Raw genomic sequence first — 11,211 nt, forward strand, 5'->3', positions numbered from 1 at the left:
TCTGAACGTTGTGAACTTCTATGGAATGATGTTAGGGATCCCCTGGAACCTCTCAGAGTCCTCCTGACCTTTCCCAAGCCTTCCTCCCCTTGAACTACCCCTGCACAGTCAAGACCCAGTAAGAAGCATAGTCATAATAACTCCAACCACTTGAGAAAAAATACAAAAACATGTTCTCTTCAGATGAAAGTAGTTTAAACTCATGCATCTCATCGCACTAGAAGTAATGGCATCATTTTTAGAAGTTGTATTCCCACCATTGCATCGTAAGGATTAAGCTGGTCAGATTAGGGTTTACTAGGGTTTCCATGCTTTGTTGGCTTTCAGTTCATTCTTGCAAAATAGGTTAATTTCCTTTGAGATAGCTTTCATTCATCACTTAAAGAGGCTTCTTCTGAGAACATATAGAAGTTGGCTTGAGCCCTAGCGGACTTGTGCCAGTTGACCAGGTGACAGCTGCGACAAGAGCTAGTACTTGTGCATACAGCACCGTCGCTTCCAAGTTTGTTACGAACTACCGGCTTGATAAAATTAGAGAAGGAAGCTCCAGGAGTTGTAGCATTATTGCTACAATACTGGAGCCCACCATCTTTTTGGCGCCATTGCCGGGGAAGCGTTAGAGTATTAGTAATTGTTGCTTTTCTTCTATTTTCCTACTCTCGCCTTCTGCCAAGTAGTTTATTTCATTTCCATTCTGCAAAAGTAGCATAGACATTTCCTGCTTTCATAGATTAGCATTTCAATTCCGCAATTTCAATTTTGCAAGCATAGATTAGTATTTCAATTCTGCAAGCGTAGACTAGCATTTCCATTCCTGCAATTCCATTTGAGCAAATTAGATTAGTCCTTTCATGCTTTCATTTCAATTCTGCATTTTTATTTCAGCAAAATAGTTAGTTGTAGATCAATCTGTTTCAATTTTGCAGGTACCAAAGAAAAAAGAAAAAAGCAATAAAAAAAAAGTCTTTCCATTTCATGCCTCGTAGGAATCGAGATAAAATAGGAAAATTCTTACCCAACACTCCCACCACATCACTGAGTCACCCTTCTCTCTTCTTCGGTGACAATGATCCAGAAGAACCTATAGGTGAACCTCCTGAGATATACGAAGATCCTATAGTAGAAGAAGAATTAGAGACCATCCCATCTGAAGCTATGGCTGACAATAGAGGAGAAGATGAGAGAATAGAAGGTGCCTTCCCCATCCGCGAAACCAATGGAGATATGAAAATGAAAAACATTAGTCCCTCCGCTCTACCTCACTTCCATGGACTGACTACTGAAGATCTTGATACCTTCCTGTTTGAGTTTGCTGTCCTTTGCCGAACCTATGACTATACTGAAGATGAGCAGAAGCTGAAACTCTTCCCTTCGACTCTTAAGGATGCAGCATTACATTGGTTTATGGGCTTACCTGGGAATAGTATCACCACTTGGGCTTAGATGCAGCAAGCTTTCAATACCAAGTATCGGGACTACTGTAGGTCCAAGGAAACCAAGGGGGAAATCTTTCGGATGACCATGGGAAATGATGAGTCATTAGAGGATTATGAGGAGAGGTTCCAACTTAGCTATAAACGGGCAAGGTGCGCACTTGACCCTGAATCCCTCAAGTTGGTCCTACTCCGAGGAGTCCCTGAAGACCTCTTAGATACCCTTCACATGTTAGCTGGGGGAGATATTTACCAATTGCCTTATGAGGACATCAAGACTGTGTTTAGAAACCACTCTAGGGCAGCCCGGAAACGAGGTAGAGGAAACCTTCTCTCAGCTGGTATTCCTTTCTCCAAGCATGAGTTTGCAAATCAATTAGAAGATCTTAAGAGTGAGGTGAGACAGACCATTGCCATGCAACTTGACACATTCAGGATCCAGCAGAAGAAGGAAGAAGCTGAGAGGGCCTTGGCTATCTTCTGCCCTAGATGTACAAGGAGACACCCTAAGAATGAATGCCCATTGCATTCGGTTGAAGTGTGCTTCGTTTGTGAGGAGGACCATCCCACAAATCAATGTCCAACCTTACCTGGACTTAAAGCCATGTACCAAGGGACAGAAGCCCCCACTGAACCTCTCTATTTCCTCAACCAAAGGAGGCCACAAGGACCTAGACCTTACCAGCAGGGGATGCAAGGGGCACCCCAAGCTTATTACAGCCCCAACCAATCGACTCCTGTGCCTTCCTGGGGTCCCCCTGCTCATCCTTCCTGGTACATGCCTCCTCCATGGTATTATCCACCTCAGTACCCTACTCAGCCCACTACTCATTCATATCACTCACATGCCCAGCCACAGCCTCAGTGGAATGCACCTCAGTCGGGGTGGAGGCCCCAGTACAACACTCCTCCTGCCATTTTGCCTCCACCACCAGTTCAACCTCAACCATTACCTCTTGCTCCTCCAAGGCAACCTCAAATGCCTGCTCAACCGAACCCGAACCCCAACAATAGACAGGCCCAGCAGGTATACACTGGGGAAACATCATGCCCTACCTATGCTGTGGAGATCCAGGAGATCAATCTTCGATCTGGAAAGAGTCTTCCAGATCGCCAACCTCCTCCCCCAGAGGACGAGGAAGACAAACAGGAAAGTGAACCAAAGGCTATTCCACCCTTTCCTGAGAGACTAACAACCACCACACAACCCAGAGGAGGATGAGCTTCTGGGGGAGCTCAAGCAGTTGTGTGTGAAAATACCACTTCTCCAAGCCATCAAGGATGTGCCAATATACAACAAACTGGTTAAGGAAAAGTGTTTCAAACACCCAGGCAGGCGAAAGAGAGATGCTTCAACCATCAATGTCTTAGGACAACTGTCTGACCTCATGTTAGGGCAAGTCATCTTCCCAAAGTACCCAGATCCTAGGAGTCCTGTAGTAGATGTTCACATCAATGGCACCATCATACCCCACACCTTGATTGATCTGGGGGCTGCCATTAATGTGGTGACCAGGGATACCATGCTCAAACTCAATCTTGAGGGTTCTTTGAGGAAGACCTCGACAGTCCTGCAACTAGCAGATCGCTCCACTGTGACTCCCGAAGGGATTGTGGAGGATGTCCTGGCCTCTGTCGACTCTTGGGAATACCCTGCAAATTTCTTGGTTCTGCAACCCAAGGCAAAGCTTACTGGATATCCTCTTATTTTGGGAAGGCCTTGGTTAGCCACTGCAGATGCTTACATAAGTTGCCGTGCAGGAAACATGACCATCAAAAATGGTCCTATGTCGAAACACCTAGTCCTATACCCTCCTGCCCAACCCTCCTTAGAGCATGACTTACCACTGTGGTTGGAGGAAGGAGAAGAGGATGAGGTGTACTCAGCACCTTTGTGCACCCTAGACACCACTAGAAGAGACCCCCCAATCGAGGATGACTTGATTGAGACCTTGATCCGGAATCCACCTTCCAGTGCGCTATCCTTAGAGAAATTGGTGGAGGATGCCCAAGCCAGCACCTTAGTGGACCTTTGTGCCACCAACCCTGTCACTCCCAGAGTCAAGAATGTGGAGTTCGACCTTGAGAGAACGTTAAAGATCAGCTCCTCCCTATCTCCTTCCCAGGAAAAGGAGCTGTGTAGCCTGTTGGCCAGTCATCTAGATGCTTTTGCTTGGAGCTATAAGGAGATGAAAGGAGTCCATCCTTCGGTCTGTACCCATCACATATACATCAAAGAGGATTGTAAACCGGTTAGGTAACCTCAGAGGAGAATGAATCCAGCCCTTAAGGACATTGTCAAGGAAGAATTGCAAAAACTGTTGGATGCCAGATTCATTTACCCCATCTCAGATAGTGAATGGGTGTCCCCTTTCGTGTTGGTTCCCAAGAAAAATGGGAAGTGGAGAATCTGTGTGGACTACCGAGAACTGAACAAAGCTACCAAGAAAGACCATTTCCCTCTACCTTTCATAGATCAAGTGTTGGACGGACTGGCAGGAAAGAAGTTCTTCTCTTTCCTGGATGGGTTTAGCGGGTACAACCAAATCCAAATCAGCCCGGAAGACCAAGATAAGACCACCTTCACTTGTCCTTGGGGTACCTTTTCCTACCGAGTTCTTCCCTTTGGGCTATGCAATGCTCCTGCTACCTTCCAGAGAGCTATCTTGAGCATCTTCTCGGAGCTGGTCCATGATGCGGTGGAAATCTATATGGATGACTTCACTCCTTATGGGTCCAACTTCTAGGAAGCATTGTCCAATCTAGCAAAGGTCCTAACTAAATGCATTGAGATGAACCTGTCCCTTAGTCCTGAAAAGTGTGAATCCCTGATGACTGAAGGGACCGTGCTAGGCCATACCATTTCTTGCCAAGGGTTACAAGTGGATCCTAACAAAATTGCTCTCATCAAGAAGGTTCCACCTCCCCAAAAGGTAATGGATGTCCGGAGTTTCTTAGGATTAGCAGGGTATTACCGGAGATTCATTAAAGACTTCAGCAAGCTAGCCTCGCCATTGTTTGGCCTGTTGGCAAAAGATGTGGAGTTTAAATGGACTGACGATTGTCAGAGGGCTTTGAATGAATTAAAGGACAAGTTGGTGTCAGCCGCAATCTTGAGAGGTCCAAACTGGGCCCTACCTTTCCACATCCACACTGATGCCTCGAACAAATCCATAGGAGCAGCTTTAGGACAAGTTGAACAAAAACTTCCATATGCCATTTACTTTGTTAGCAAAAACTTGTCCAAAGCTGAACTGAATTACACAGTAACCGAGAAAGAATTTTTGGTTGTGGTCCATGCACTGAACAAGTTCCGACATTATATCACTGGTTATCAAACCTTTGTACATACGGATCATGCTGCAATTAGATATTTAATGAATAAACCAGATGTGAATGCTCGTATTATTAGATGGTTACTTTTGTTGCAGCGGTTTGATTTGACCATTGTTGACAAACCAGGTAAAGAAAATGTTGTTGCTGACTTTTTATCTAGATTGGATTTGTCTGCAGATGAGGATGGAACAGTGGATGACCAGATGCCTGATGAACATCTGTTTGCTATCTCAGTACTCTCTCCATGGTTTGCTGATATAGCAAACTACCTTGTTTCAGCACAGTTCCCGCCGCACCTATCTTCAAGAGAGAAGAGCAGAATCATCAGAAAAAGTGCCTCATTTACTTGGATCGGGGGCAATCTGTTCAAGCTTGGCCCTGATCAGATCTTAAGGCGTTGTGTAAGGGAGGAGGAAGTCTTTGATATCCTCCTCACCTGTCATGATGGGCCTTGTGGAGGACATTTTGCAGCAAAGAGGACTGCCTTCAAAATCCTGCAGGCAGGTTACTATTGGCCCACACTTCATCAAGATGTCAGAAGGTACATCATTCAATGTGACCAATGCCAAAGAATGGGGAAACCGACTCAAAGGGATGAGATGCCTCTCCAACCTCAAGTGACTCTTGAGCCATTTGAGAAGTGGGGTATGGATTTTGTGGGTCCAATCAACCCTCCTTCGAGGCAAAGGTCTTACATCATTGTGTGCACTGACTACCTGACAAAGTGGGCAGAGACTAAAGCAATCAAGGCAACAATAGAAGAAAAGGTGGCCGAGTTCTTAAGGGAGAACATCTTCTACAAATTTGGCTACCCAAGAGAGCTGGTCATCGATCAAGGGAGCCAGTTCACATCCAACTTAATTGAAGACCTACTAGCTCATCACAAAATCAAGCATAGGACTTCCACCCCCTATCATCCACAAGCAAATGGGCAAGTGGAAGTCACCAATAGAGCATTGGAAGGGATTTTGACTAAGGTGGTGAACAGCAGTAGGAAAGACTAGGCAGATCGCCTGGTTGAGGCCACATGGGCTTACAACACCACCTGGAAGACCACCATCGGCTTCACACCTTATGAGCTGGTCTATGGGAGGAAAGCTTTGCTGTCCATTGAGTTTGAATACAACACTTTGAGGATGGCAGCTCAGCTAGATCTAGATCTCAGCCATGCACAACAAGAAAGGTTATTGCAGCTGAATGGACTGGACGAGCACCGGATGCAGGCCCTCCTTCACTCAGAAGTGGTTCAACTTCAGAGAAAGGTGTGGCATGACCAACACCTCCATGACAAGCAATTCCAGCCGGGAGATTGGGCCTTGTTGTATGACTCCAGGTACAAAGATTTCAAGGGGAAGCTGAGAACCAGATGGCTAGGACCATATGCAGTGGAAAAATGCCATGACAATGGATCTGTTCTGATTCGAACCATTGATGAGGAAGCCATCCCCATGCTTGTCAATTGGCATCGATTGAATATCTACAAGAAACCCTTCTCAAGACAAGAGTTCATCAAAACTATGGAGAAATCAGTGTTGGTCATAGAGAAGGGCTCTGCCTCTGCTTTGGGCATACCCTGAAAGATCTAAAAAATATAAAATAATAATAATAATAATAATAATAATAAAGATCCTTGGGTGAAAACCTTTCTGAGGCTCCCAAGGCAGGTGGTAAGGGTGAAAACCTCATTGAGGCGCCCCTATTGTCTTTCAAAAAAAAAAAAAAAAAAAAAAGAGATTTGAAAAAAAGATCCTTGAGTGAAAACCTCTCTGAGGCGCTTAAGGCAGATGGCAAGGGTGAAAACCTCATTGAGGTGCCCTTGCTATCTTTCAAAAAAAAAAAAAGAGAAAAAAAAAAGAAAAGAAAAAAGAAAAAATAATAAGCAAAAAAAAAAAAAAGACAGGGACAACAAGTTTATAATGTGAAAATGCATCCAGGTTGCAGGTGTTCTATGGAGGAGAGGAGGCCTCTCAACTCAAAGCCAAGGATCCTTATCATGCTGCCAGGATACCTCACCAGCACCTCCTCCAAGAATGCTCATATTCTCCAAGGTATGGGCACGATTGCATCCCACCATCTTTCTACAGGAAGGTGCAGACTTTCTAAAGGAAGGTGCAAACTTTCTACAGGAAGTTCTGTATTTCTACAGGAAACTTCCTGTAGAAGTTCGGGACGGCCCAGAATTCATTATATGAGGAGATCTAACGACCAAGGATCGATTTGGACGCATGCAAGCTACTGCTGTCACCCCTACACATTGTTGTCACCTCTTTCTACCACCCCTGTCGACATGCAATGAAGATACCTGCACCATCAAAGCAGATCATTGAGTTATCAAGCGAAAGAAATTTTTAAGATGAAAAAAACGCTGAGATGTCATACCATATCCATCCAGCCCATCCATGAGCTCTGTGAGCGTGATCGTGAGGCCACTGCCTTCATCGTGCAGCATGCACCCGAGGAGGAAAAACTGTTACAGGACATCCTGCAGGAGTGCCGTAACAGTTAAGCCCGCTAGAGTATACGCCATTCATAGCGCTTGCCACATGCAATAAAAACGCGGGCGCGTGCAGCCGAAGCACCCAATTCATCGTCAGCGGCCTGTGAATATGAACCACCGGACCTGTGCAAATCCACCAGTAGCAAATGAATCCACTCATCGTCGTCCAAGAACTGAAAAATCATGTTGCGGCCGCACAGTGCCTCGACCCTTTCTTCCATCGAATTGCATGAATTTTACTTTGAAAATGTTTGCAAGTGTGAAGTGAATGGGTTGAGCGGTTGTATGGCCATTTGACTGGCCACGTCGACCAGTTAGTGGTCTAGTCGGATGTTTGGGCGGTGGTCGTGGCAAAAAGGAATGGGCAGTGCACACGTGAGAGCCATCCCGTCGGGAAAAACGAGTTTTAACAGCAGAGACGGCGACGGATCTACGGGGAATGATGCGGCAGTAAGGGAACTCGCAGACGAATGATGGAGTGACGTCGTCCAATGGTCTGGCAGGGACAGCTCACCCCCGCGCCACGGATTCCGCCGAATTCAAATCTAATCGGCTAGATTGCCACCCCATGCATTTATCATTCACCGTTTGAAACTCAAGTGATTATCCGGATCCCTCTGCAGCTCGACACTCCAAGTCTTTGGCCATTCGAACGCCTGTGAAGCAACACCAAGAGTGCAGACCCACTGCAGTATCCTCTGGAATCCGCGCACTGCTCCTACATGAAATCTATTTCTACAGGAAACCGGGTTCCTCACGTCAGAAGGTGGCAAATTAAAAAGGTAAGCCTGAACTCTTCATGCAATTGGTTTTGAGGGTGGCAGAATCGACGTCTACAGTCTGGTCGTAGAAATTTTTTGCAAATGTTGTCTGCTGTTGCATGGATTGTCGTCCTACAGGATGTCAGTGTAATTAAGTTGGGTTAAGGTTCTCAGGGGATAAGCTTTGTGAATTATGTGCATGACAGAGGCGTAATCCTACGCTCTGTCCCAGTAGACCAAATTTCTTCCGCATTCGCCACCTCCAGCTAACGCAACAGTTTTTCACCATGCCGGGTGGGTTCATCAGAAGGGAACCAACTGATTCAACGAAGTTAAGAGAAAATCCTGAGGTGGTGGAGCTCTTCACGCGAGCGCAATGGATATCCTTCTGTGATAAATTGCAGGGCTATGACGACGAGGTGGCAGAGGAGTTTTTGCAAGCTCTGAGGCCGAAATCCAAAACATTGGCCACCGTTAACTTTAGGGGATTGAGTCTCAGACTCACCCCACAATTCATCAGCCGAGTTACTAAGCTCCCAATGGGATTACCATGGGATAAAGAAGAAAGGAAATTGGGCCAACAAGCTAAGAAAGAATTCTTTCCACCAGAGGACGAATTCTCAGAAGATAAAAATGGGGTTCGTAGAACCAGTTTACTGCCACCGTGAAATGAAGTTAGCCTGCAGATAATGAAGTACATCACCTGCGAAGGCCGTTTTTGCATTGTATATGGGTATCATTTTCGGTTACTCACTGAATTACGGCACCAGATGGATCTACCTATAGAAAACAAACTCAGTCTCCCTTACTTTCTACTACAGTCTCTGATTGAGTGTGCAACCAAGTTGAAAGAAGGCACACCAGACCAGGTAGCCCACCATGGACTCATCAAACTCCTTGTGGAGGATGCGCTCCACACCTACAAGGTTCCTCTGTCATGGGAAGCCTTCAGAAATTTGACCAAGGATGGTGATATAAAGATGCTGACCGAAGAGCTCGGTTCATCTAGCAGTGAGGAGAAAGAGTCAGTGCCCGCAGCGAAGAAAGAAAAAGGCCAGAAGACCCCGACCACAGAGCAGAAGAAAAAGAAAGAGAAGAAACAAGAGAAAAAGGGTGACAAAGAGAAAGATGACACACCCGTTTTGACAGCAAGAGAGAAAATATTGCAAAGCAGAGTGGACAAGACTGAGAAGGTCCACATCAGCAAAAGTGCCTCGACAGCAACTACAACCAAATCAAAAAGCAAAACCCATGCAGCAAAACAAACCAAAGCGGTGACACCTGTTTCTACAGGAAAACCGAAACAGGCTTCTACAGGAAGCCCGAAATTAACTGAAAAAGGGTCTTCTACAGGAAACCCGAAATTAACTAAAACAGGGTCTTCTACAAGAAGCCCTGAAAAAGTGAAACCCAAGGAGAAGAAAGCTGACATTCTTGCAAGGGAGGCAGCAGCTGTGCTGGCCGCCCTCAACACACCTCCTAAGCCAAAGGAGAAGAGAAAGAGGGAGACCCCTCTATATTTTAAAGCTAGAAGAAGTGTGAGAATAAAGACGGGCAAGCCACAGCCTCTGTCCAACAGCCCAATCGTTATTGAAGATGCCCCTACTTCGCCCAAGGAAAGGTCCCCCTCGAGGATATCAGTCACCTATGAGAGAGGGAGCCCGAAGAAAACTACGTGGCAAGAAAAGTTAGACCAATTGACTACAAAAGCTCGGCTACAGGATGCTGAAGATGCTCTACAGGAAACCTTAGCCAGACTTAAAGAAACTGAGAGAATGGAGGGAGAAGCGCCCTTATCACCACCAAGGGAGGACGAAGTAGAGCCACCAAAAGAAGTGGAGACAGAGCATATACCAGAGCCCAGCCCTCAGCCAAGTCTGAGTTCATATTACAACTTTTTAGAGGCTGGCAAAATTATACCTCAGAAATTTACTGTGCCACTGTTTTTTGCATTGGAGGAAGAAAGAGTCCGTACACACACGTGGATGAAAATAGCCAAGTCAAAGGGTGTGGCGGACATAGGTCCCTTGCAGGAGTAGCTCAAGGAAGCCAGAAGTGAATTGTCCATGGCTAAACACGTGGCAAATTTCCAACGAGTGTTCCTATAGGAAGAAAACCAAAACCTGAGATTGCAGCTACAGGAGCTGAGGGCAGGGACATGCACATCCTCCAAGGACACCACAAAAGAACAGAAAGGCAAAGAGGAATTGAACACCGGTCTTGGGGAGGCCACTACACATCTGCAGGAAGTAGAACAGCAAGCACAAATTGAGGTGCAAGCTCTCAGAGAACAGCTGCAGCAGAAAGAGGCACAATTGGCCTGCATGGCCAGCTGGGCCATGGATGCTATCCAATGCAGACAACCAGCCAAATCCTATGGCTTGTACTTGAAATACCAATGGCTGCAATTTCAAATCAATACCTTGGCGCAAAGAGGTATCTCTCAGCTCCAAGACCCGCAGCAATTCACTGAAGTATGCAGCACTAGTTCATCAGAGGATAGGGTCAAATTAGCGGAGTTCTACCTCCATAATCTGGCCCTGCCTAATGTAGTTTCATGGGATCCCAATACGGCCTTGGGAGATATGCAATTAATGGTGTTTGCCTCATGGCTGAACCATGAGGAAAAAAGAGCTACAGAAGCCAAAGCGATCATGAACCGAGAGCTGAACGAGCCATTGCTCATCAGACCAGAACCAGGGGATCCAGTTGCACTAATCTCAGCACACCAGCATTTGTCCACTGACCCTCAAGCTTCATTAAGATATATGGATCAACAAGCCCAAGCCCAAGACAACGCTGTCCAAGCATGCACCCGTAGATGGAATACATTGGCTCACAGTCTGAAAATCCGAGAGTACCATACCCCAACTCGGATGAGGGAAGCTCTGGTACGGGTGGCCCTCTATAAGAAGTCCATGCAAAACCTCCAGGCTAGCTGGATTGGCCTTAAACTTAGCCCACCACTGCTGCTAGGATTGATGGAAGGCAGCACAGAGACAGATGATAATGAACAGTGGGAAGAGGTAAACAGAAGGGCTGGGTTTCATATCAGCAAGGAGGACACTACTACAAAGGCTTGGGATGTAAGGGTAGCAGTAAAGGCAATGAAGGATGAAGAGTTGGACTAGTTGCTCAAGGATGAGCAAATATTTTAGCTGGGGGGTGATGATGAGCCCCAAAT

Source organism: Pinus tabuliformis, chromosome J, assembly GCF_031772625.1.
Source record: "Pinus tabuliformis cultivar Carrire ecotype Pingquan chromosome J, CPIR1, whole genome shotgun sequence".
NCBI classification, from domain to species: domain Eukaryota; kingdom Viridiplantae; phylum Streptophyta; class Pinopsida; order Pinales; family Pinaceae; genus Pinus; species Pinus tabuliformis.